Source organism: Tupaia chinensis, unplaced genomic scaffold, assembly GCF_000334495.1.
Source record: "Tupaia chinensis unplaced genomic scaffold, TupChi_1.0 Scaffold000320_1, whole genome shotgun sequence".
NCBI lineage: Eukaryota > Metazoa > Chordata > Mammalia > Scandentia > Tupaiidae > Tupaia > Tupaia belangeri.
The window spans coordinates 1,497,261-1,524,271 of NW_006159813.1; the positions used below are offsets into that span (position 1 = coordinate 1,497,261).

General features: G+C 48.4%; 1 long non-coding RNA gene and 1 other non-coding gene across 2 annotated transcripts; both read right to left on the reverse strand.

Annotated features, from left to right (window-relative positions):
• Positions 1 to 900: 900 nt before the first annotated feature.
• On the reverse strand, positions 901 to 1,007 carry LOC114008337 (U6 spliceosomal RNA). The gene has a single exon (XR_003549893.1). It is a non-coding gene; the product is annotated as a U6 spliceosomal RNA (small nuclear RNA).
• Positions 1,008 to 14,033: 13,026 nt separating this feature from the next.
• On the reverse strand, positions 14,034 to 25,606 carry LOC102494064 (uncharacterized). The gene is made up of 3 exons (XR_335015.1): positions 25,202 to 25,606; positions 15,275 to 15,405; positions 14,034 to 14,253 (listed from the first exon to the last, which is right to left on the reverse strand). It is a non-coding gene; the product is annotated as an uncharacterized LOC102494064 (long non-coding RNA).
• Positions 25,607 to 27,011: the final 1,405 nt, after the last annotated feature.

Consider the following 27,011-nt stretch of genomic DNA (forward strand, 5'->3'; position numbering starts at 1 on the left):
AAGGGCACACACCATTTCTTGGAGTCGGCAGGGTGGTATGGAGGGCCCGCTGCCTTTGGGCTTCTTTCAGGGGTCCACAGAGCCAAGGTCATGCTTGGCAAAGGAGGAGTAATCAGCCGGAACCTCCTGCAGGCCAGGCCAGGCTAACAAAGTGGTTGACAACAGGAATCAAGGACCCACTCCGTGGCACAGTGGTAACGCACCATTCAAGGAAAGCTGGATTCTGCATGACTAGGCTCAGGTTCAGCTCTTCAACTGGGTCAGACGGAAACACGCCAGGTATGTGCCTACGTGCTCAAGGTCCTGGACGAACCGGAGAGCTGCAGGGAGGGGATTTGGCATGACCAGACTCTGTCAAGGGGTCTCTCTCATCCTCTCTCTCTCTCTCTCATGCAGGTAATATTTTTATGATGTAAAATTTTCTATCATGTGATATTTTTTTAAACAATAAATTTTTTAAATGATAAACTGGCACCGAGACTTTCTTCCGGACATGATCACTTTGGAAGAGGACTAAAGGACGTTCTCCGGATGTGACCCCGGGTGTATGGTGTTGCCTGGCATTCAAAGCCCTCCTGGGCTTAAGTCTCTCCACCTCCTCTCCTTGCACTGCTCCTCTATGCCCCCGTCTCGCTGTCTCCAGAACTGACCCTGATCCCGCTCACATCTGGGCCTTTGCACAAGCGGTCCTCCAGAACCTCTGTCAGGACAATGCACAGTCACTCGAGCCTTCACTAGCTAGTCCTCCCACTCACCAGATGCCCTGGGTCAAGGTTAGTAATACAGAGCCCTGGATTGACAATAGAAGGTCTTGATTTAGTAGGTCTGGGGTAAGGCCCTAAATGTGCCAATACTTTGCCTCAAAGGGCAGAAAACAACATATTGTTCTCTCTCTCTTTTTAAAATATGGACTGCGTCACAAATTTGCGTGTCATCCTTGTGCAGGGGCCATGCTAATCTTCTCTCTATTGTTCCAATTTTAGTATACGTGCTGCCGAAGTGAGCACAACATATTGCTCTCTTAAAACAAAATGTGGGGACCAGCAGATGGCATAATGGCTATGTCGCTGGACTCCCATGTAGTCTACTGCGGTTTGAGTCCTGGACCCGGTGGCTTAAACTCATGCCAGACACATAAGCATGCGTGCCCAAGATCCTGAGAGGTGAATGGAGGAGAAGGGATTGTGGTGTGACCATCCCCCCTGGGGGTGATTTCTCTCGGTTTCTCTCTCTTTGTCTCTCTCTGTCTTTCTGGTGAGCGCACACAATGCAAAACCACCACAAAAAAAAAAAAAAAAAAAAAAAAGAAAGAAAGAAAGAAAGAGAAAAAACTGTGTTTGTGTGTGAGTGTTTGAGAAAGATAGGAAAGGACATACTCCAAACTGTCAACATCAGTTACCTTTGACAAGGAGGGACCCACAAAACAAACAATAGCAAGGGAAGGGGAAGAAATTAAAGAAAAGATGGGCCAGCCCATGGCATGGTAGTTAAGGCAGCTGGCTCTCACTTGACCAACTGAGCAGTTCAAGGCCTAGATTCAGTGACCGAAGGTCATGCTAGGCTCGTGTGCCCAAAATCCTAAGAAGAGAATGGAGGAGAGGGGATTGCAGCATGACCATCTCCTGAAGGCTGTTTTCTCACTTTCCCTCTCTCTCTGCTGAAGCAAGTCAGCCTAAGTTGGTGTCAGTATGAAACAGTAAATCATGTGGAAAGATGGTCTCCAAAGTTCCATCTGTAGTTACCTCTAGGTGATGGGACTTCGGGTGATTTTCACTTTCTTGATTATTATTTTTTTGTAATATTTAAATTGTTGGGGCCAGCAGGTGGCATGGCGGTTGACACCAGACTCCCATATGGCCAACCACGGTTTCAGCCCCAGCCCTGGTACCTTGCTTTCTCACTTTCTCTCTCTCTCACTCTCTCACTGTCTCTGTCTCTCTCTGGCCAAATTTCAAAATCATAATAATAAATAAAATGAAATCATTCTAAAATATAGTTGAATCACTTAACATGAATATTTATTATTTATGTCCAAAAAGTTATTTTTATTTGCGTGGAACTTCTTCCCTTTCCCTCCCACAAAAGAGCCAGGCTCCCCCAGTCTGAGTCGGAGGTGTTTGTCTCTGGAGCCCCACTGGGCTGTGGGCCATATATGGTGAGAACCAAGCTCCACCTCTTCCTGAGCACCCTGGACTTCATAAATGAGGATACATCCACTCCTAGAACTTGAGGCGCTGCACGGGCTTGAAAAACACTTGCTGAACTGAGCCCGCTCCTCAGTTTCTTTGTTTCTTTCTCTCTTTAAGAGAGATTTTTGCTATAGTATACGTACGCGCACCAGAGAGACAGAAAGCAAGAAATCACTCCCCAGAGGGGATGGCCAGACTGCAATCCCTTCTCCACTCTCCTCTCAGGATCTTGAGCACACGCGCACATGTGCCTGGCATGAGTTTTAAGCCACTGTGTCTGGGACTCGAACAGCAGTCGACTACGTGGAAGTCCAGCAACGTAACTATTACGTCATCTGTCCCACGATCATCAGTTTCTAAAGGCATTTTTCAGGATTTCCTGAAGGCATCTTGTCGATAGAATAAGATTATGAACTCTGGGAAGGCAGGGACAACTTCGGCTCTCCTTTTACTCCCCTTCTCCCTGCTCAGCTCTGATCTGGATACACAGTGGCCTTAAGAATAGAACAAAGAGGGGACCAGCAGGTAGCAGGGTGGTTAAGGTGCTGGACATTCCCACATGGCTGACCACCTTAAGGTGCTGGACATTCGTGCCTTGCTTTCCACCTTTCCCTTTCTATATGTGTTGGTTTGCTTTTCTGTTTTCCCTTTCTGTGTGTGTGTGTGTCTGGTCAAATTAAAAATAAATGAATGAATAAATGAATTTTAAGGGGCCAGCAGGTGGTGTGGTGGATAAGGGCGCTGGATTCCCACATGGCTAACTATGGTTCAAGTACCGGACCTGGTGACTTGCTTTCTCACTTTCCCTTTCTCTCTCTCTCTCTTTCTCTCTCTCTCACAAATAAAGAAAAAAATAACAATAACAAATGGAAATAAATAAATAAGTAAATTTTTTCAAAAAATGGAAAAAAGACTAGAGCCAGCGAAATACCTGGAAGAGGCCTGTGGAAGTGCCACCATCAGCTTTATTGCCATTCTTTCCTCCAACAGCAGAGGGCACTCTACTCCATGCATTAAAAGTTTCCAACTGACTTAGCTTGATGATTCCAATAGCTTCGGAGTTTAAAAAAAAGAAAAATCAGACCTTCAAGACTCTACCCCATTGTTTCAAAATGCCAGAACCTCTTTGAGCAAATACCGCAGGCAATTTTTCAGGATCAAGCGAGTTGCAGAAGCTGTGCCTCACACAGCCTCTCGGGTGTCTCAGATGAGGCTCCTGAAAATGCTTCCAAGTGAGGACAAAAAACCTGGTTCCAACAAGCAGAAGTCCAGAGTAGACCCGTCCTACAAGGAATGAAACCGAAGTGAGCCAATAAATAAATGAGCCAGGACTTCACACGTGGCTTCCAATGCTAACTGAGGGCACTGCCCACCGGCAACGCAGTTGCCAGCTCCGCTGTACTGGCTGTGTGACCTTGAACAAGTCCTGTGTCCACTTGAGCCTCAGTCTCTTGTCTGTAAGGCAGAGATAATGTGAGCCTCACTCAGAGTCGTGGTGAGAATCCAATGAGATGAACTGCAATTCTCTATATATGGCAAGCGAGCATCCTAGTGTGTGTTAGTTTGCCTCCTAATAAAAGGAGCACCTACTATGCGCCGAGCCCTGTACTAAATGCTTTTACATTTATTTGCTCTTTTAAACACCACCACCACCTTAGATAATAGGTTCTGTGAGTATCCTGATTTTATAGATAACAAAATTAAGGCACAGAAAGATGAAAATTCTTGCCTCAAGTCTCCAGGTAGAAAGTGGGATTCCAGTCCAGGAATCCTAGTGCCCATGCCCAGAAAGAAATAGCCTCGTGAGAAGGAAACAACGATATCCTTCAGGAATCAAAACACTGCACTTGGGCTGGCCCAGTAGAATAGCCATTAAGCCTTGGGCATTGGGAGCTGGATCCCACATGGCCGGCCAAGGTTTGAATTCAACTCCAATGGCTTGAAAACTGTGCAGGGCCCATGTGTGTACATGCCCCAAATTCTGATGGGATGGAGAAATGGAGGAAAAAGGATCGTGGCGTGACCAGACTACATTGGATTGACTCTCTTTCTCACGCATGCGCTCTTGCCATCACACATGTTCTCTGGCAATTAAAAAACAAAACAAGGGGCCAGAAGGTGGCGTGGTAGTTAAGGGGCTGGACTCCCACGTGGCCAACCATGGTTCAAGTCATGGACCCAGCAGATGGGTGTATGTGCGTGCATGCCCAAAATCCCAAGAGGAGAATGGAGGAGAAGGGATTGAGGTGTGGCCAGCCCCCCCAGGGGATGATTTCTCATTTTCCCTCTCCCTGTCTCTGTTTTACTCTCTCTGGTGAGCACATGTGCCCCATGGCAAAAAATATTTAATTTAAAAAGGGATAAAAAGGGGGGGGCAGCAGGTGGTATGGTGGTTAAGGGCGCTGGACTTCCACATAGTCGACCGTGGTTCAAGTCCTGGACCTGGTAGCTTGCTTTCTCTCTCTCTCTGTTCCTCTCTGATGAAATTTAAATAAATAAATAAATAAATAAATAAATAAATAAATGTTAAAATAATTCTTTTAAGAAAGATTAAATTTTAAAAAGGGAGAAAAAATTTGTACCTTGGTTTCTTTGGGACAAAGAAGATCACTCAGATAAGCAGATCTAAAAACAGCTGGAGGGCCAAGGACAGTTCTGCCTTCCCCTCAACCCCCATCCCCACCTCTGCTGCGGGGATTCCGAGCCCCATGAGTTCTCCCACATGGGCTGACACATCAATGACCCCTGGGATTACAAAGGGCTGAAGCCGTGGTCTTGCTAAAGCTGCTGATTGTTGGCAGATGCCCCACTGATGGACCAGTGTCCCTTAGTCACCGCCTCAACACAGGACACCGCCTCTTCCAGAGAGCCAGGGCTCGCTCTGAAAAGAGGCCCCTTGTGAGGATACAAGAGGCAGGAGGAAAGTCAAGCCAAACCTGGTGGCCATGGAACCTAGTGACTGAGCCACACCCATTTGCCTGGCTTGGAGTCCCGGACTCATGAGTTATTGATAATCAAACAAACAAACAGAAAGATACAATGCAATTTCTGGATGGGTAGACACAAAAGAGCGGAAAACAATGGCTGTTTCTGGGGAAGGGAGAGGAATGAAGACACTGAAGGACAGGCTGGAAGAGGCCTCTCTTCTGTGCTGATCATTTCCATACCGGGTGTGCATTGGCCAGGGCCCTGCAGGGTACAGCGGGTACTGGCAAATTCAATGGTTCGAGAAGGCTTTCCTGAAAGGGCTATTTACCCAAGTGGGAGCAGAGGCACAAGACCCAAGGGATAGGGGCTCTGGGTGGGGACTGGGGCTATTAACAGTGCACAGGCAATAAGTACCTCGCTGCCCTCTCGTCCTGCCCTCCAGTCTCCTGCCGGCTCTGCTATCCAAACCCAGCCAGGCAGAGGCACAGAGCGGGTGCAGACAGCGGAAGAGCTGCTCCGCAGAGACCAGACCACCGCACAGAAGGCACGGCTCCTTTTCCCGAAATCAGACTACATGAAAAGAAAAGGCTAGGCACCAGCAGATGGTGTAATGGTCACATCGCTGGGCTCCCACGTAGCCGACCGCAGTGCAATCTGAACCAAGTGGCTTAAAGCTCCTGTGGCGTGCATGTGCGTGCCTGCCCAAGATCCTGAGAGGAGAATGGAGGAGGAATTGTGACATGGTCATGCCCCCTGGGGGGTGATTTCTCACTTACCCTCATGCTATCTCTCTCTCTTTCTAGTGAACATACTTGCCCTAAAACAAAAATCTCCAAAACAAATAAACAAAGAAAGAGGGTGAGGTTACCTTGTTTGCAACCTTTTTTTTTTTTTTTTTTTTTTAGAGGTTTTTACGTGTACTTGTCAGAAAAACAGAGAAAGACAGAGAGACAGAGAGCAAGAAATTACCCCCCAGGGGGGACGGCCACACCCCAATCCCTTCTCCTCCATTTTCCTCTCGGGATCTTGGGCACGCACACAAATAAGCCCGTCGTGAGTTTAAGCCACCAGGTCCAAGACTCGAATCGCCGTCGACTACGTGGGAGTCCTGCGACGTGGCCATTACACCATCTGCTGGTCCCATCTTGTTTGCAACTTCTATTCGGTGAGACAACAGAAAGAAGGTTCTTCTACTAGAAAAAGGCCCTCCCCAGACCTCCCAGCCCTTAGAACTGTGAGAAATAAATGTTTCCAAGCTGTCCCATCGATAGTATTTATTTTTTAATAGTATTTTGTTACAGTAACCCATACAAACTAAGCTGACCTACTGCTCAGCTTAAATGTCACCTTGCACGAAGCTTTCCTAATGTAACTGGCCAGGTTCCCTGCTGTCATTCTCTGTCCCTACACTGTGATCACTCCTTCATGGTGCTTTCTGACATTTGTGATTATAAATGTGTCTCCCCCACCAGACTGTAAGCTCTGTGAGGTCTCAAGATCTAGTACCAGGGCTGGCAAGTAGCATGGTGGTTAAGGCAGCTGGACTCCCACGTGGCTGACCACGGTTCTAGTCCCGGACTAGGCAGCTCGCTTTCTCACTTTCCTTCTTTCTCTCTGTCTCTCTCTGGTCAACTTCAAAATAAAAAAATAAGATAAAATAAAATAATGACAGTGAATAAAATTAAATCATTCTTTAAAAATAAATAAATAAATAAATAAATAAATCCCCTGTTGGACTGTCTGGTGATCAAAGACACTCCTTCACGGTTACCAGGCCCATCAACTTAGTGAGGCACTGACACAGCCACCGCGTCACAAACGTGCTTTCATCTGGAGCTCCCAACAGCTCTGTGGACTGGGTAGGCTTCTTTCCACGTTCCGGAGGAGAACACTGCGGTTCTGAGAGATTCCCTGGACTCAAGCCCCAGGTGGGGGAAACTAAGACCTCTACTTACTTCTCCTCAACTGGCCTGAGCTGTCCCCCTACCCAGCCACACCTAGAGGGTACTGACTCTGTCCACTCCTGTGGAGTAAACCTTTTCTCTTCTTGCCCTCAGGGGTCACTTCCGGAGGGGGATATTCCATGATATTTTAGAAAGAGAAAGGGCGCAGGGAGCCCTCTGGTGGACCTCCTTGGGAAAAAAAAAGAGTTGTATACATCTCTCCTACCCGCCTGCCCATTTCAAGTTGTGTACACATATGTTCTTGTCAGAGGGTGCGCACACTCACCACTTAAGTGGTCGGGTCTGGGACTTGAATGGCGGTCGACTACGTGGGAGTCCAGAGACATAACTATTATGCCAACTGCTGGTCCCCCAACAGCGTCTTCTACAGCTGCCCAGGTGCAGCTTCCAGACAAACTCTGGTTCTGTCCTAGTAACCTGATTGCTCCACCCCAGTGTCTCCAGAAGTCAGGAAGGTTTCCCTGACACATGATTGCCCCCAGAGACCTGGAAGATGAAGACGAGTTAGCAAGCATTCTGAGCAGAGAACCAGGAGGGAGGAGGGGTGAGTACAACTCACCTGAAGAGCTGAGAGGCCGCCAGGGAGGCAGAAGTCAGGGGGGTGTAGTACCGGGTCTTGAACTTCATCCTCAGGGAATGGGGAAGCCGTAGAGGCTTAGAACAGAGAACTGACTGGCATTCTCTCTCTTTTTTTCCTAGAGGGTACATGTACTTTCCAGAAAAAGAGACAGAGAAGAGGAGAAAGCACCTCCCATGGGGCATGATCACGCCACAATCCCTTCTCATCCTCTTCTCCTTCCAAGATTTTGGAAACAGACACACACATGCCAAGTGTGTTTTTCAAGTCACTGGGTCAGGGACTCGAACTGCATGGTCGGCCATGAGGAATCTAGGCACCTTAAACACGAGGCCAAGGAGTCAACCCTCAACTTAGGCTCCTAAAGGCTCCCACTGGCTGAGATAAGGAGGGATCCTTATGTGGCAAGGGCCGAGGCTGAGTCCAGAGAGGAGGCGACTGGCCTCCTCCAGACAAGCAGTGGCGGTGTTCAGACAAAAACCGTGATATGTGAGTCTTGCTGGCATCGTTATTCCTAACAGCCAGAAAGTGGAAATAACCCAAATGACCATCCACTGATGAATGGGAGGACAAAACGTGGTCTGTGCATGCAATGGGATTTTCGGCCATAAAAAGCAATGAAGTGCTGACATATGCTATGGCATGGGTGGACCTTGAAAACATTATGCTAAGTGACAGAAGCCAGACACGGAAAGACCGCATATTGTACAATTCCATTTATACAAAATGCCTAGAATAGGCATCTCCATAGAGGCAGAAATTAGACGAGATGCTGGCAAAGCTGGGGAGAGAGAATATGAAGAGTGACGGCTAGTGGGTGTGGGGTTTTGTCTGGGCTGAAGAAAATGACTTGGAATTAGATTGTGGTGATGCTTCTTATGTTGCTGACTGCCTTCATCTGTTTTATGCTGCTATAACAGAATACTATAGACTGGGTAATGTCTAATGAATAGAAATCAATCAGCTCACAGTTCTGGAGGCTGGGCAGTCCATGAGCATGGCGCCAGCATCTGGTGAGGGCTTTCAGGCTGCATCACCTCACAGTGGAAGGCAGAAGGGCAAGAGAGAGCAAGAGGGAACCAAGCTCACATTGTGTTTTTTAAAGTTTATTATGTTTGGGACCAGCAGATGGTGCAATGGTTACATTGCTGGACTCTCATGTAGTTGACTGCAGTTCGAGTCCTGGACCCGGTAGCTTAAAACGCATGCCAAGCATGTGTGCGTGTGCGGCCAAGATCCCAAGAGGAGAATGGAGAAGGAATTGAGGTGTGGTCATCCCCCTGGGGGGTGATTTCTTACTTTCTGTCTCTCTCTGTCTCTCTGGCGAGTGCACACACCTTATAACAAAAATCTCTCTAAAATAATAATAATAAAGTTTATATGTTTTATGGATGGCCTGATAGCCTAGTGGTTAAGGGAGCTGGATCCCACACAACTGATCATGGTTCACATTCCACCGTTGGTGGCTTGAAAAACATGCCAGAAGCATGTGCATGCATGCCCCAAATCCCAATGGGATGGAGAAATGGAGGAGAAGGGATTGCAGTGTGGCCATGTTCCATTGTGGGGTTTTCTCTCTCTCTCTGTCTCTCTCTCTCTCTCTCTGGCAAGCACACACACAACAATGGCAATTTTTAAAATTATTAGTTGAAATAGTTTTTATTTATTCCATAGGAGAGAGGGGGCAGGCACCCCAACCAGGTCTTGGCACTGCCACTATCCACTCCCGGCTTTGGCCAGCCAGGATCATTGGCACAGGCATGCAGGCCCAACTGTGCGCGGGAAAGTGTCAGGATGCAAACTAGGGACCTTCCTACGTGGGTCCAACATCGCACAGCATCACATAGTGTCACAGAGTGTCACACAGCATCACACGGTGCCACCCCAAACCTGCTCTTATAATCCACTCCCATAGTAACAACTTTTTAAATTATTATTTTCTTTCTTCTTTCTTTCTTCTTTTTTTCTCTTTCTTCTTTCTCTCTCTCTCTCTGTCTTTCTTTTTTCCTTTCTTTCTTTTTTTCTCCTTTCTTTATTTTAATTTGACCACAGAGGGACAGAGCAAGAGTGAGAGACAGAAAGGGAAAGTGAGAAAGCAAACCACCAAGTCTGGGACTCAAACAGCGGTCAGTCACCTGGGAGTCCAGCACCCTTAACCACTACGCCACCTACTGGTCCCCACAGTAACAACTTTAATCTGTTTATGAGGGCAGAGCCCACAGACGTAATCACCTCTTAGTAGGCCCCATTGTCCAACACTGTTGCATTGGAGGTTAAGTATCTGACACACAAACTCTGGGGGACACATTCAGACCACACAGTGAGTGTGTCATAAAAGGGTGAACTTTAGGGGCCAGCAGGTGGCATAGTGGTTAAGGCACTGGATTCCCACATGGTTGACCACAGTTCAAGTCCCAGGCCCAGCCACTTGAAAATCATGCCAGGCACAAGTGTGTTTGTGCCCAGAACCCCAAAAGGAGAAGAGAGTGTGCAGTGTGGCCTTCCCCCTGGGGGACAATTTCTCACTTTCCCTCTCTTTGTCTCTCTTTGGCAAGTGCAAACACCCTAAGACAAAGAGAGAGAGAGAGAAAGAAAAAGGAAAAAAGTGAATTTTATAGTATGCGAATTATATCTCAACGAAAAACAAAGGAGGAGGAGGAAGAGGAAGATAATTGAGAAGAAAGAGAAGGAAGGGGGATGTTGGAGGGGTGGGGCACAGAGAGAAGGAGAAAGAAGGAGAGTGGATTAGACCCAAGGATTTGAGATATATTGGGTTGTTGAAAAACTCATGATACATTTTTGCAAAGAAAAACATAGAAAATGCCGTGAGTTTTCTGACAACCCAACATTTGGAGGGACGTGAGGGCGGGGCAGGGAATGGTCCTGACAAGTCCCCACTTCCCTCACTCCAGTGACTGCGAGAGAAACTGAAGCACCTGCCACTCGGAGCCCATCGCAGGGAGTTATCAGCTCCCTAGTCTGAGCCACTCACAGAATAGAAAAACCACCCAGTACTAGGGTTCAGAAAGTCTCAGAGTTTGGACCAGCCAGTGGCATGGTGGCTAAGGCAGCTGGATCCTACAAGGCCAATCATGAGGTTCAACTCCCAAACCTGGCAGTTTGAGAAATATACTGGGCACTTGTGTGTGCATGCCCAAAATCCTGAAGGGAGGGAGAGATGGAAGAAAAGGGATTAAGGTGTGACCATTCCATACTGGAGGGAGGGTGCTTTCTCTCTTTCTCTCTCTTTCTCTGTCTCTCTCCAGTGAGTGCACAGGTCCTCTGGCCAAGAAGATGTAGAAACAAAGTCTCACAGTGGAAGGCTTCTGCTCACTGGCTTATTGCTTTGTGTCTTTAAATGAGTAGTTTGCCTTCTCAGGACCTCCGGATGTAACTGGGTGATGAGTCTGCCCCAAGCTGCCTGCTCAGCAGTTCTCAACGCGTTGTTGTAACCCGAGTATATCATGACAGCCGTCACACAAGTGACTTACCCCCAGTTTCAGCTGGCCCAGATCACAGCCTCATGTGCCAACAACTTCCAGAGTCCGCACGCTGCCTTCTCCGCGTTGCTCCAGAATCCCCAGGTGAACCTGACTCTGCCCCACCAACCCCAGCTCTTAAAAGAACAACACAGCCCCGTTTAAGATGGGCGTTTCCCCTCACTGACCTCACGTCGGCCCATTGCTTCTTGAGCCCAACCTTGGCCCAGGTCCTCCTGCAGGGTCATTCCAGTCTCCTGGCCTTGCTAAGTTCATACCTGCTTCTGCCTGATCCTCACAGGTGACGCACTCTCTGAACCTGTTCCCAGGGCTGAGGATTTGTGAAGTCTCCATGAGACAGGCCAGCACTTGAAGTGTCTCACTGAGCCTTGGCACATAGCAACGTCAGCAATTGTTGGGGTTTTGTTTGGTTTGTTTTTAATTTTCCAGAGAGTGTGTGCACTCACTTGAGAGAAAGAGAGAGAGAGAACGCGAACCCCCTTGGGGCACAGTCATGATGAAATCCCTTCTCTGTTTCCTCTTTCAGGATTTCAGGCGCGCACGTGCACACACACACACACACACACACACACACACACACAGTGTGTCTCTTACGGCGCAGGGTCTGGGACTTGAACCACATGGTTGGCCATGTGGGATCTAGCTGCCTTAACCACCATACCACAGACTAGTCTGATTTATTTGTTTAATTGCCAGAGGCTGTGTGTACTCACCAGCGAGACAGAGAAACAGAGAGGGAGAAAGCGCCTCCAGTGGGGCATTGTCACACTACAATCCTATTCCCTCCATTCCTCCCTCCTGGCCAGTTTTTCAAGCTTCTAGGTCCAGGATTTATGCCACAGTCAGCCATATGGGATCTGGCTCCCCCAACCACTAGGCTATGGGCAAGTCCTTGTTTTTTGTTTTGTTTTGTTTAGTTTTTTAGAGAGAGGTTTTTTTGCTATAGGACATGTGCGCTCACTGGCAAAACAGAGACAGAGAGGCAATGAGAAAAATCACCCCATACCACAATGCCTTCTCCTCCATTATTCTCTTGGGTTATTGGGCACACACACACACACACACACACACACACACACCCGGCATGAGTTTTAAGCTGATGGGTCTGGGACTTGAACCATGGTCAACTACATGGGAGTCCATAACCATCATGCCATCTGCTGATCTCCTTTTTTTTTTTTTTTTTAAGTTTACTTATTGGGGCCAGCAGGTAGCAAAGTGGTTAAGGTGCTGGACTTCCACATGGTCAACCATGGTTCAAGTCCCAGATCCAGTGGCTTGACAGTCATGCTGGGTGCATGTGTGTGCATGCCCAAACTCCCAGGAGGAGAATGGAGGAGAAGGGTTGGTGCCCTGACTATCCCCCTGGGAGGTGATATCTCACTTTCTATCTCCTTGTCTCTCTGTCTCTCCAGTGAGTGCACATGTCTTAGAGCAAAATTCTTCTTTAAAAATGTTTATTTTTTTATTGATGAGTAAGAGAGAGAGAGAGAAAGAGCACCCATGACCAGATCCCAATACCCCATCCTCCCCTAACCCCAGCTAGCCTTGAATCATGGGCATACAGGTGCTTGGCAAACTCAGGGAGGTCTCTAGACACAAACCTGGAACTTTCCTATGTGGGTCAGCCTAGAAGAATATCACATTTTACCACTGCGCTATCGTCTGGCTCCCTTTTTGTATTTTAAAAGCTATTTTATTATATGCTATTTGGTATTTGCCATATAATACATTGATTTTGAAAACATCGTTTGAAGACCTACTAAGTACCATGCTCTGTTGTAGGTGCTGGGTTTGGAGCAAGACCTAAGACCAACTTGCTGCGTTCGAGGCGCTTACCCTGTAGAGAGAGAGCTAGACAATCCACACAGGAAAGACGGACGCTATCTGTCTGTCAGACGGTAACAAGCTTACCAGAAAAAAATAGAGTGGGGAAGAAGCAAAGCAGGACAGAGTGGGTAGTGGGGGGGGGTGCAATTTTAAATTGGGGGTGCAATTTTAAATAATGTGACTGTAAAAAGCTTCATTGAGAAGGTGACTTTTGAGCGAAACTCCTGACGTACAAGTTATAAAGCTTACTCACATGATAAACGTCATGCGTGAACCCAGCCTGCTATTTTATGGGCTAGAACATTATCGCTCCTGACTGAAGCTGGGGTTTATTGTCGTCGTTGCGATTGCACTGATTAGAGCATTGCTTCTCAGACTTCATTGTGTCCTCACCTCACCTGGGGAATATGGGATTTTTTTTTTTAAAGTTGTTTTTAAATTTCTTCCATGAGAGAGGGAGAGAGACAGCCAGACAGGCACCCCCAGTAGCATCTTCACACTGTGACTTACCCCCAGCTTCAGCTGGCCCAGGTCACAGGCACGTGCTCACCCACTGTGCTCAGGGAGGTCCCAGGATGTGAACCCAGGCCATTTCCCACATGGGTCCTGTTACCACTGGCACCACCACCTGGCCCCTCACCTGGAGCTCTTGTTATACGGCCAGCAGGTGGCGTAGTGGTTAAGGCACTGGTCTCCCACATGGCCCACCGTGGTTTAAGTGTTGGACCCGACAGCTTGAAACTCACAACGGGCACATGCGCGTGCATGCCCAAAATCATGAGAGGAGAAGGAATTGCAGGGTGGCCATCCCTCCCAGGGAGTAATTTCTCACTTTCTCTCTCTCTGTCTCCCTGGTGAGCATACATACCCAACAGAAAAAAAAAAAAAAAACTCCCCTCTTAAATTAAAAAATAAACAAATAAATAAAATGTAGATTATAATTCAGTGCTTTCAGGACCAGGCCTGAAGATCTGCATTTCCAACAAAGCTTAGGCCTTTGTGTTATTATTTTCATATTAGTATTTATTATATTTTCATTTCTCCCTTATGGCCTACCCCAGCTTCAGCCATCTCTTCAGATGTCTGTCTAGCTTCCTGTCTCCACCTCCACCAGGATGCCTTCCTGGCTACCAAGCCTCACATTTCTCTCCCTTCTCCTGAGTCCAGAAGCATTGTTCAGCTCAGATGTCAGGAGGCTTGACCACACACCCTCTGCGTGACCTCAGGCAAGTTATTGACCGACTCTGTGCCTCAGTTTCTCCATTCTGAAAATTAAAGACAATGGCTTCTTTAAGACGCCTTCTAGCTTGGACCATAAATCCAACTCTGTGTGTTTGTGTGTGTGTGTGTGTGTGCGTGCGCGTACATGTGTGTGATGTGTGTGTGTGTGTTTGTGTGTGTGTGTGTGTGCGCGCGTACATGTGTGTGATATGTGTGTGTGTGTGCGCGCACACGTGAGTGTGTGTGTGTGCACGTGTGTGTGTATGTGTGTGGTGGAGGTGGGGGGAGGGCTACCAACATCTGAACCTCTTTCCTCTGTTTGGAGGCTTGATCATGTAGAATAAAAATAACAAACTTTTTGGGCTGGCCGGTAGCATGGTAGTTAAAAGTGCTGGATTCCCACATGCCCATCTGTGGTTCGAGTCCCAGACCTGGTGGCTTACTTTCTCACTTTCCCTTTCTCTCTCTTTCTGTCTCTCTCAGGTTAAATGTTTAAAAAGTAATGATAATAACAAATGGAATTAAAGAAATAAATCATTATTTTCTTAAAAAACAAGTAAAAGAAAAATACCAGACATTTTTTTAAAAGAGGATTTAGTTATGTAGATAGAGAGATAGTGGGGGCAGGGTAGCCTTTTATTTATTTATTTATTTATTTTGAGAGATTTTTGTTATAGAGTGGACGTATTCACCAGAGAGACAGAAAGACAGAACTCACCTCTGGAGGGATGGCCACACCTCAATCCCCTCTCCTCTATTCACTTTTTGAGATTCTGGGCACACATGCACACATGCCCAAAGTGAGTTTCAAGCTGTCGGGTCTAGGACTCGAACCGTGGTCAGCCATGTAGGAGCTTAGCGCCTCAATCACCTGTTGACACCATTATCTGATTTTGAAAGTGCATTGACTTTATTTCTTCCATGAGAGAGACTGTAAGAGTGCATGCATGTGCAAAAGTATGTGCTTGCATGACAAAGAGGAGGGGGTATCCTTGACAAGGTCCTACCACACCACGATCCCTGCCCCCAGCCCTCTGGCCAGTCAGGATATGGGTGCTCACATACCTGGTGTGTCTCAGGTCAGCTTGGGATTCGAGCTCCTGGTCATCCGTGTGGTCTGGCATGGCAGCTCAGTACTGTTCCCCTGCGCCACTCCAGAAACTTGTCACCAAACCGGATGGTCCGGAAGAGACCTCCTGAAACATACGATAAGAGGTTCCTAGAAGGGGGATGGTGGTGTAGACCTGTGTGACCTCCAGTGTCCAGCAGGGGCAGCAGGCTGTGGCAAAATCCTTAGCTCTGGTTCCAGGCAGCCAGCCCCTCTAGCGTCCTGCCAGTTTTCTGATTCTGTTTCTCCTGCCAGTCCTATAAGCGTCCAGATATCTTCCTAACCAATTCCTTTTTGCCTAAGTTTACCTAGCATTAGGTTCTGGTTCGGGCACCTGAAAACCCTAGTGGGGCTCAGATCTTCAAGGTATCCTGTAATATGACGATGTAAGTATGTCTCTCCTTAAGGAAGTTATGACTTTCGGTTGTGTACATCCTATGTCTCCTCACTGCCAAACTGCCCTCCCTGGAAAGAGATATATGAGGGCTCAAGGGGGGATGACCACACCACAATCCCTTCCACTCCATTCTCCTCTCAGGATTTGGGGCATGCATGCACTTGTGCCTGGCGTGAGTTTTAAATCACTGGGTCCAGGACTTGAACCATGGTCAACTACATGGGAGTCCAGCGACATAACCATTACGCCATCTGCTGGTCCCTGTTTCATTAAAATTGTCTCTTTGGATCCAGGAGGCACTTGAGTTCTCACCCCTTGTTTAGGTGAGCAGAATGTTCTGGCCCACATCTTGCTTTCCTGAAACCTGTCTGAAGGTCACAGGCGGCACAAGGATATGGCACAGAGAGACAAACACAGGTGCAGGAGTGGTTTACTAGCTGTGCAACCTGGGGCACGTCTTTGACGTCTCTGAGTCGTGGTCTTCTCAACTCCAAAATGGAGATAATAATTCATGAGAATGTCATAGGGCAGGGCCCGTAGCCTGGTGGTTAAGGGAAGCCAGATCCCACAGGGCCAAACACGGTTTGAGTCCTGGCCTCAGTGACTTGAAAAGCAAGCCAGGCACAGGTGCACACATGCCCCGGATTCTGAAAGGATAAAGTTATGGAGGAGGAGGGATTGCAGTGTGACCGCACTCCACTGAGGGAGGGCTTTCTCCCTCTCCCTCTCTCTATCTCTATCCAGTACACACACCCTCTGACAACTAAAAAATAATAAAACAATAATTTCATAAAAGTCCAGTGAGAGACCCAGCAGGTGGCATGGTGGTTAAGGCAGCTGGATCTCGCATGACCAACGTGGTCAAGGCAGCTGGATCTCGCATGGCCAACTGGGTGGTTCAGGTTCCAAATGCACACAGGCATGTGTGTGTGTGTGCCCACAAACCCCAAGAGGAGAATAGAGGACAATGGACTGCAGTGTGGACATCTCCTCTGGGGGGGGTACTTTCACTTTCCCCCCTCTCTCTCTTCCTCCCTAGTGAGTGCGCGTGCCTGATCTCTCTCTTCCTCCCTAGTGAGTGCGCGTGCCCGATAGGGAAAAAGAGAGAGAGAGAGAGAGAGAGAGAAAGTCAGCAAAGCATGATACAGAGGAGGTGTTCACTACCCATTTATTGAAGAGTTAGGGGAGGAATTCATTGGCAAGTCTTGAAGATGCCACCCAAAGAAAAAAGTGGTTCTGGAAAGGGGGGGTGGGGAGCAGTGTCTGGGAGCCATAGTGCTGACAAGAAGACGCAGGGTCCCAAAGGTGGTGGCATCGCAATGAAGGTAGAACACATTCTACATGAAAAACACGGCGACATTATGGAAGCCATGGGAAAGCTGAAGTCTAGAATGAGCTTCAGTGAAGCGGCCACACAGTATAGTGAAGATCGAACCAGGCAAGAGGGCCACCTGGGTTGGATGACCAGAGGGTCCCTGGTGTGACTGTTTCAGGAAGCAGCATTTCCTTGCCGGTCAGCAGGATGGATAACCCTGTGTTTACAGACCCACCAGTTAAGACAAAATTTGGGTATCATATTATCATGGTGGAAGGGACAAAATAAAATTACATAAAATTCTGGAAGAAAAATAAAATGAAAGAGGGGATTCCAAGATCTGAAATTTGGAAGGACCCATTAAGATGCTTGGCTTATAGTGGGTTCTTGCAAAAAATATCTATTCTCTTTTTTAGTTTCTTGACTGCTGGGCAGAGTTCCTGGGATTTGGGGTTTGGCTGGACCGAAGCTGAGTAACCAGGCCATGGTGTCCTTCAGACAGCCCAATGGGCCAGGAAGAGACCAGGGCCCTAACAGCCGCAGAATACAGAAATTATGAGTGGGTGGGCTCAGCATCTCATGGGATATGCCCAGCCACACCCCCCGATATGCAGTGGGACCCACAGGCTTCTTGGGAACCAAATGACACCCTGTCCAAGTCTCTGAACCTGGGATTCAGACAGGTCCAAACCAGCCCGACAGGCTTGGCAGGAGCAGACAGAAGCCAAGCAGAGGGAGGAAAAGGGCCTCAGAGGGGCCATCGCAGGAGGAAAATATCTGTCAGAGAGGGCTTGAGGTGGGGCTGGGCCTGGAGATCGCAGAGAGAGGGGGTTCAAGAGACAATTGGGACCTGTACTGGAAATAGACCCACAGGGGCCTCACTAGTTCTGGGATAGCCAGGGCTGTGGTGTGAAGAGGAGGCTCACTTGGGGCTCGAACAGGGGCTAAACAGCTCTGCCCAGGGATCATCTTCAGAGAAGCTCAAAGAAGGCACTTCTGGGGTCTGGCCAGAGAGAGGGGTTGGCAAAAGCCTCCTAGGTAGGCAGGCAGGCCCTGGAGGGAGGTCAGGCGGTGCCTGAGACCTGCAGGCAGTGGGCAGAGGGCTTCAGCCAGGGTTGAGCCCCCGCTTCCGGACATAGAGAGAGCCCAGCTCAGAACCCAGGGCCCCACTGGGACACCTGGTGAAGGAGACCCACAGAGGGGACAGGACTTCCTGCTGGCCAGCTAGGGGTGGGGGGCATCAGCACTGTAGGGGAGGCTGTGCAAGTGGCATCTTTAACCTACTCTCCGACAAGTTCTGTTCCAGGCAAACAAGCACAGCAAGTAAGAGTGTCTACGTCGTGGTCTGGCTTTGTGGCGCAGTGGTAATGCACCGCTTGGGAGAAGCTAGGTGCCATATGGTGACCATGGTTTGAATCCCCAGCCTGGTCAGCCTGGAACATGCTGGGCATGTGCATGAGTATCCAGGAGCCAACAGGTGCAGACCTAGAGGAAAGGGACTGAGGTGTGACCAGACCCTGGGGAGGGTGCTCTTCACTCTCTCACTTTCTCGTGCACATGCATGCACTTTGTCATAAACACATGTAAGAAATAAGACTTTTTTTGGGGGGGGAGAAGTTTTTGCTACAGGGCGCATGCGCTCACCAGAAAGACAGAGAGAGACAGAGAGACAGAAAGTGAGAAATCACCCCCCAGCGGGGATGGCCACACCACAATCCTTTCTCCTCCATTCTCTCGGGATCTTGAACATATACACATACATGCTTGGCATGAGTTTAAGCCACCAGATCCAGGACGCGAACCATGGTCGACTACATGGGAGTCCAGTGACATAGCCATTTCACCAACTGCTGGTCCCAAAAAATAAGAATTTAAAACAAAAGAGCGTCCAGGGCAGCAGGGAGGTTAATAAGAAAGGTAGCAGATGAATCGAGGTAAATTCAATAGTGATACAGGAGTGGGCCCAACGGCCAGAGCAGGCTTGGTCGTTTGAGTTGCCATGGGGTGAGCGAGGTGCAAAGGGTGCCATCCTTCCCTTTTCTTGGGCGCCTCTCCCAGGTCTTGCCTTGATGGGGCTCCTGCTTCACTGGAGAAGTCAGGCCCATCAGAAGGCCTGGTCAGCAGGGCGGGTCAGCACCTTAGTCCCTCTGTGCACCATCCCCGGCAGGGCGGGATCTCACTTTAGGAAGGAGGCCCAGTGGGACTCAGTGGGAGGGTGAACACAGGGCTTTGAGATGTGCTCCTACCTGCCTAGGTGGGCCCAGGCTCCAGGGCAGAAGCCTCACCTGTGACTCATCGTAGGCAGCTCAGAGTGCCTCCAGCCACTCCCAGCTATAGGCCTCCAGATCTCAGGGAAATAGAGGACTTGAGATCTCTGGGGCAGCCCCCCACTTGTATACTATGGTTTCTCAAAGCATGAATACAATCTATAATCTTCAAATCACCCACTTTTTTTCCCCACTCGTCCTCTCTGTTAGGGTTCAGAGCACGCATGCATACCCACTGTGGTTTTCAAGTCACCAGGGCTGGGACTTGTAAACATATGGGATCCGACTTCTGTGCAGCGTTTAACTGCTGCAGTATGAGGCCAGTCCCCCAACAGGGTCTTGGCAGGACGATCCACCCCAAGCCTGAACCAGCTCCACATCAAGGGGGTGAGTGTGCCTGGTGTCCTCAGGGAGGTCTCTGGATATGAACCTGAAACCTCCCCATGTGGGTCAGCCTTGCAGAGCATTACATTTTCCCACTGCACCACCATCCTGCCTCTCAACCATCTCTCTACCTTCTCTGCCTTTCACTTTCCTCTTAGCTAAATAGGAATAAAAGGTCTAGCCTCACAGGGTCGTTACCATTTCTCATCCAACAACGACTACATGAGCTGAGAGGCACTTTGGAGAGTGCCTGGCACATAACAAGCATTCAATAAAGGGCAGCTATTTTACTATTGCTATGATTAAATATTTAGAGAATATCTCTTCTGCTAGGCATTGGGGATTTGGTGATCAGAAAAACAGATGCTATTATAGCAGATGAGGTAAGATAAAGGGTGTCTAGAACCTGGCATGAAGACCCCAGTAAATGGGGGTCCCCCTCCCTTTCTTCCCAGGAGCGTGTCCCAGCTGTGGGCACCCCTCCGTGGCCCTCAGTATTCACTGAAGCCTACAGACCTGATATGAGGTGGAGGCTGAGTAGACATATCTGGCTGGCACAAGACCCCAAGTGGTGCACCCAGTACCAGTCATTTTGGGGTGTGCCATCTAGAAAGATTTCCCTAGGGAGGAGTCCTGGAGAAAAAGTTGCCAGGTTGGAGCAAGCTTCGAAAGTGGCAGCTGAGTCCTGTCTCTTATCCACCTACCTTTTCAGCTAACTGTTTAGAAATGAGGTGTTGAGCCAACTCTGTAGCCTGCTGGTTAAGGGAGCTGGATTCCACATGGCTGACCATGGTTCGAATTCCAGGCTCAGCAGTTTTAGAAACATGCTGGGTGCATGTGTGTGCACCTCAAATTCCCTATAAGCTGGAGGCTGAAGGAAAAAGGATTGTGGTGGGACAGTGTCCCATTTGAGAGGTGTGTGCTTTCTCTCCCTCCAGTGAATTGGCGAATGTACATAGATGCCCACTGGCAATTAAAAAAAAAAAAAAGAAGAACAAGAAAAAGAAATGTTGCAAGAAAGCACAAACGCCCTATAGGAAAAATCTCTTCCAAAAAAAAAAAAAAGTGACATATCAAGCTACAAAAAAGACATGGAGAAAATGGAAAAGCATAATACTAAATGAAAGAAGCCAATCTGAAAAGGCTACATATTGTATGATTCCAGCTACATGATAACCTAGGGAAAAAAAAAAAAACTATGGAGCTAGTAAAAAGATGAATAATTGCCTGGGGTCAGGAGAAGAAAGTAAGATAGGCAGATCCCAGGGATTTTTAGGGTGACAGAACTATCCCGCATGACATAGTACTGGTGGATACATACCATTAAATGCTTGTCAAACCTACAGAATGTGTACCACAAAGAATGAGACCTAATATTATTGGCTCACTGATAGTAACAAAAGTACCTCACTAATGTGAGGGGCTCTTCAAGAAAGCTCGTGGAAAATGTGTATTAGAAAAAAATACCATACATAGATTTCAAAAATTTTGGCACCAAAATAAGACTCTTATTTAAATTAAAAAGAAATTGAGGTGTGGGGAGAACCAACAGATGGCATAATGGTTATATTGCTGGACTCCTACATGGTCGACCACAGTTTGAGTCCTGGACCTGGGGGTGTGTGCGAATGCATGCCTAAACTCTCAAGAAGAGAAAGGATTGCAGTGTGGTCAACACCACGGTGAGTGATTTCTCCCTTCCTGTCTCTCTGTCTTTCTCTGTCTCTGGTGAGTGCATGCACCCTATAGTAAAAATCTCTAAACAAAAAAAAATTTTTTTTAGGTTTTTGCCGTAGGGCAAGTGCACTCACCAGAAAGAGACATAGAGACAGAAAGAGATAGTGAAAAGGAAAGTGAGAAGTCACCCCTCAGACTAGAAGGCCACACCACAATCCTTTCTCCTCCATTCTCTTCTCAGGATATTTGGACACACACACACATGCACCTGGCATGATTCTCAAGCCACCAGATCCTGGACTCAACCATGGTTGGCCATGAGAGAGTACAACACCTTAACCAACACACCACGTGCTAGCCTAAAAAGCAAAAAAAAAAAAATTTTTGGAGAGGTTTTTGCTATAGGGCATGTGTGCTCACCAGAAAGGCAGAGAAAGACAGAGAGACAGAAAGCGAGATATCACCCCCAAGGGGAGATGGCCATGCCACAATCCCTTCTCCTACATTCTACTCTCAGGCTCTTGGTACGTACGCACACATGCCCAACGTGAGTTTAAGCCACTAGGTCTGGGACTCGAACCGTGGTCGACTACATGGGAGTCTGGTGACATAGCCATTACACCAACTGCTGGGCCCAAGGAAAAGATTTTAATTGCCAGAGGACATGTATGCTCTTGAGAGAGAGAGAGAGAGAGAAAGAGAGAGAGAGAGAGAAAACTTTCTAGTGGGGCACGAGCACGCTATAATCCCTTCTCCTCCATTTCTCCATCTTATCTGGATTTGGGGCACACACACACATGCACACCCAATGTGTTTTTCAAGCTACTGGTGCCAAACTATGAGCTACTAGGCTACACGTCTGGACCAAAACTTTAGTTATTTATTTATTTAGCCACAATCCCCTCTCTTCCATTTCTACCTCCTTTTGGGATTTTGGGCACCCAGCCAGCACATTTTTCAAACTGTTGAAATGAAATTTGAATGACATTGATGGCCACATGAGATCCAGCCACCTTAAACCTGTGAAGTTCCCTCACACACAACGTGAGAGTGGAAACCGTGTCTTGGGGAGACAGACATGAGAACTCTGTACATTCCTATCAATTTTCTGTAAGTCTAACACTGCTCTAAAAATGTTTTTTAAACAACTCGTGTTTAGAGCCAGCAGATGGTGTGGTAGTTAAGGTACTGGATTACCACATGGCCAGACCCAGTGACTGGAAAATCATACCGGGTGTATGTGCGTGTAAGCCCAAAATCCCAAGAGGAGAATGGAGTAGAAGGGATTATGGCATCGCCATCCCCCCAGGGGATGATTTCTTACTCTCCCTCTCTGTCTCTCTATCTCTCTCCGGTAAGCCCATCTGCCCTGTGGCAAAAACCTAAAAAAAAAAACAACAAACAAAAAAACCCATGTTCAAAGAATGCAAGCAACCTGACATTTCGTAAGCTCACCAAATCTGATCATGTTTTCCCATAATGTCTCTGACAGATTTCTCTGCCCTTAATCAAAGATTCTTGTTCTCAGTCAGGAAGGGAGTGATCTAGGAGGGGACGCTGAATACAGTATGAGGCAGAATCAGCGTCTTGAATCCTGTTCCCCTTCTCCCTCACGCATTCATTCCACGAACTTCGAGTTTCTATTCTGAGCTAAGTTCTGTGCTGGGTACTGAGGGTGTAACTGGCAACGAGCCACGGTCCCTTCCCACAAGTTATTCACAGTGGAAGGGCCAAGCAGGCAGGCAATGGCAGTTCATTGTGCTAAGTGTGAAAGCGTGGGTAAATTCAGAAGGTGGTGGGAGCATAGGTGAGGATCTAATGCAGCTAAGTTTGATCGAATGAGACTTCCTGGAGGAGGTGACATTAAAGCCAAGCCCCTCTGAGTAACAGTTAAAAGACAATACGAGGGACCAGCAGATGGCATAATGGTTATGTCTCTGGATTGCCACATTGTCGACCGTGGTTAGACCGTGGACCCAGTGGCTTAAACTCACACTGGGTGTGTGTGCGTGCATGCCCAGAATCCTGAGAGGAGAATGGAGAAGGGATTGCTGCGTGGCCATCCCCCTAGGGGGTGATTTCTTGCTTTCTAACTCTCTGTCTCTCAGGTGAGTGTATGCACCGGAAAACCTCCTAGGCTTAATCATCGGTCTGGAAGCAAAGACAGGCATCAGAAAGGAAGACACGTCACTGTGGAGTGTAAATAAAGAGCACATGTGTGCATGGCGGGGCGATGGGAGTAGAACAGAGTTGGAAGATGGGCTGCAGGGACAGAAAAGGCCCAGGTCAGAGTCTTTGACCCTCTCAGGAGCAGTGCCCAAGTAACCTAGCCAGACCTGCTCCCCGAGTCTGTGCCTAAGGCAGATGACGCGTCCTGAGGAGACTGGCCCAAGTCTCTTTTGAACACACTTGGTAGAAAGAGCGATCCTGTAATTACCGTGGCGATAATTAGAGGCATGTCCATGGCTCCTTTCAATAAACATTGCACAAGTTGTGGCCCTCTTGCTTGAGGTAGGGGAGAAGAACCAGACACCCCTCCTGGGGTGAGCCAATGCCTGTTTCTCCTGACTTCCTGGCTGAGGCCCAGAGGTGCCATAGGTACACTGGGACTGCTCCAACTTGGAGCAGAGTGCTGCTGGCTGGGGACCGAAAGTCCCTTCCCAAGTGTCACAGCCTGGGCAGTCTTCAGCCAACCTACAGGCCTCAGATTTAATCCAGCCTGGGTTTCTTAGGGGGCCTTCAAACCCGCAGAGATCTTGGCTGGGAGCTGGAGGGGCTTTCTTTATCCTGCCAGGCTCAGCCTGAGATGCTTCGGCCACCAGTCTTTAAGTCCCCACTTTGTCTTCCTGGGACCAGGTACACAGTGCCTCTGGGGCCTGGACACCCTCCCGGCCCTGGCAGTGCTATTTGGCTTCTTACAGAATCTGTATTCACGTGATTTTCCAACAGACACTTGGGGAGTCTTGGGTTTAGACAGAAAGAAGAAAATCTTTCTCATTTTCTTTCTTTTTTTAAGAGTGATTTTTGCTATAGGACACGTGCGCTTGCCAGAGAGACAGAAAGCGAAAAATCACCCCTGAGCGGGGATAACCATGCCATAATCCCTTTCCCTCCATTCTCCTCTCTGGATTTTGAGCATGCAAGCACACACACACCTGGCATGAGTTGTAAGCCACCGGGTCCAGGACTTGAACCACAGTTGACTATGTGGGAATCCAGTGACATAACCATTATGCCATCTACTGGTCCCTCTCCTCATTTTTGTTCTTTTTTTTTAAGTTTATTTATTTATTTTTATTATTATTATTATTTTGGAGAGGTTTTTGCTACAGGGCACATGTGCTCGCCAGAGAGAGACAGAGAGAGAGACAGAGAGATAGAAAGTGAGAAATCATCCCCCGGGAGGATGGCCACATCGCAATCCCTTCTCCTCCATTCTCCTCTTGGGATCATGGGCACACATATGCACGCGCCCGATGTGAGTTTAAGCTGCTAGGTCCGGGACTCGAACTGCGGTCAGCTACATGGGAGTCCACTGACATAGCCATTATACTAGCTGCTGGTCTCTTTAAGTTTATTTTTACTCATGATAAAGAATGCATGTGCATGCACAAAATGGGGGTGGCCCTTGATATGACCTGATCATCCTGTGATCCCTTTCTACCATCTCTCCAGTTCACTGGGATCCTGGGTATATGTGCATGCTTGTCTAGCACTTTCAGGTCAGCTGGGCAGTGGGCTTGAACCTGCAGTGGTCCATGTGGTTTCCAGCACCACAAACTGATGCACTAGGGACAGCATTATCCAGGCTAGACCTCACCTCATTTTTGACCCCGTACCTTACCTTCACCAAACTCTTTTTCCATCCCTTCTTCCACCAGATTTTTCTAGCTGGAAAAAAGTGGTCCTTTTGCTTCTAGGAAGGTGTTAGTCTTGTTCCCGCAGCAGCTCTTGTTCCAGTCTCCCAATATGAACTTTTCGCTGGGCTTAGCCTTCTATGACTCACTGGGAACTAAAGCCCAAGTGAATCGCTCAGACGCTCAGCGTGTCTTTTTCGTTTCATTAGCAACCTGCCTGATCTGTTTTGTTCTTAGGTCTCCAGAGAAAGAGCTTTGGCACCTCCCAAAGCCACTAGAACCAATGCCTTCTGGCTTTCCCATGGGATCTAAAGCCTCACTCTTGCCCCTTTGGGACTCAGAACGTCATTTTCAAGGGTACAATTGGCTTTCTGTGAAAGCACCTTGCAGAATTGTAAGAGCTAAGTGAATGTCAAGAATTTAGGTTGTTTGCTTTCTCATCTCCTCACAATATCCCCGCATTCCAGGGTTGGTGGTTAGGGGTGGGGGTTACCCATGGTTGCAAGTTGGTGTCTTGCTGGGAACCATGAGAGGATGGATCTCTGGTATTTTCTTGGGGCCTTGCCCCGAACCCTCTCCAGGACCTTGATCTTATCATCTGGCCCTTTCCCAGGGCTCTTTGGTAGAGCTTCAGAGGAAACACGTCAAACCTGACTGCTTCTGGCACCTGGCAGTGGGGGAAGGAGGAAGAAGGAGAGCTTGCTTCTGAAGGAAAAGCGTACTTGGCTCTCTCATTAAAGGGTTCCCCTTGGGGAACGGCAAGCAGCAGATGTATGGGCAATGGCCAACTGATCCATTTGGAGATAGATTCAGGGTGTGGTGTTCCCCGTAAGCCTGGGCAGGCCCTGGGAAACTGGAGCAGGGCTAGATCCTGGCCTAAAGTTGGGCAAGCTGCAGAGGAGCTTGGGTATGCAGGTTTCAGGTGTGCGAGCTCTGCTGGAGCATGGAGGGGGAAGGCTGTCAGTTGCCCAGACACGTTTCTAAAACCTGGAGCCACAGCGGCTGATCATTTTCATCCAAGAACATACATCTTTGGGTCTTGTCTCATGCCATTCCCTCTTCCTAGAGTGCCTTTTCTCCTGGCAAGCCTCCCTGCCTTTCGGACAGCTTCACTCCCCTCTGGGGAAACATTCCACTATGCCTGGGCCCTTAATTCCTCTCCTCCTCTCTCCCCCGGAGCCCCAGATTCACTCTGCTGGTGTCTGACCTAGCTTTATGACATTCACTTTGGTGCCTGCTTTCAGTCTTCCAGATGGCAGTTCCTTGACCCTTTTGCTCCTCTTGTCCCACTGCTGGGAACTCTTTTCTTTGCATGATCAGGTCCAAGTGTCAGCTCACAGGGCACATCTTCAGAGATAAGTAGCCCTCACTCCTACTCACTCTCTGTTCCCTTATCTTGTGTTATCATCTTTCATTTTCATTTCTTTGTGGGCTTGGGCTACCTTGGGCTTTTTCTAGAGTGTAAGCTTCTGGAGGGCAGAGACCCAGCAGAACGAAGGCAAGCGTGGGGTATTTGACTTGGCACCCCCAGGTCTTGGCACCAAGCCTGGGCATGATAGAGGTTGGTTGCGTGGACTATTTGCTAAATGAATGAATGAACCTAGGGACGTACGAACGAAGGAACGCCGCGCAGTGCCAGCCGACTGACAGGTTGACAGACAGTTGGGGACCCCTGGCCAGCAGGCTGATGACTGACGGTTGACAGCTGAGTGGCAGCCAGCGGACGCCCCTCCGAGTTCCTGATTGGCTGGTGCGGCAGCCCCTCGAAAAGGGGAGGGAGGGGGTTCGAGGCGACCG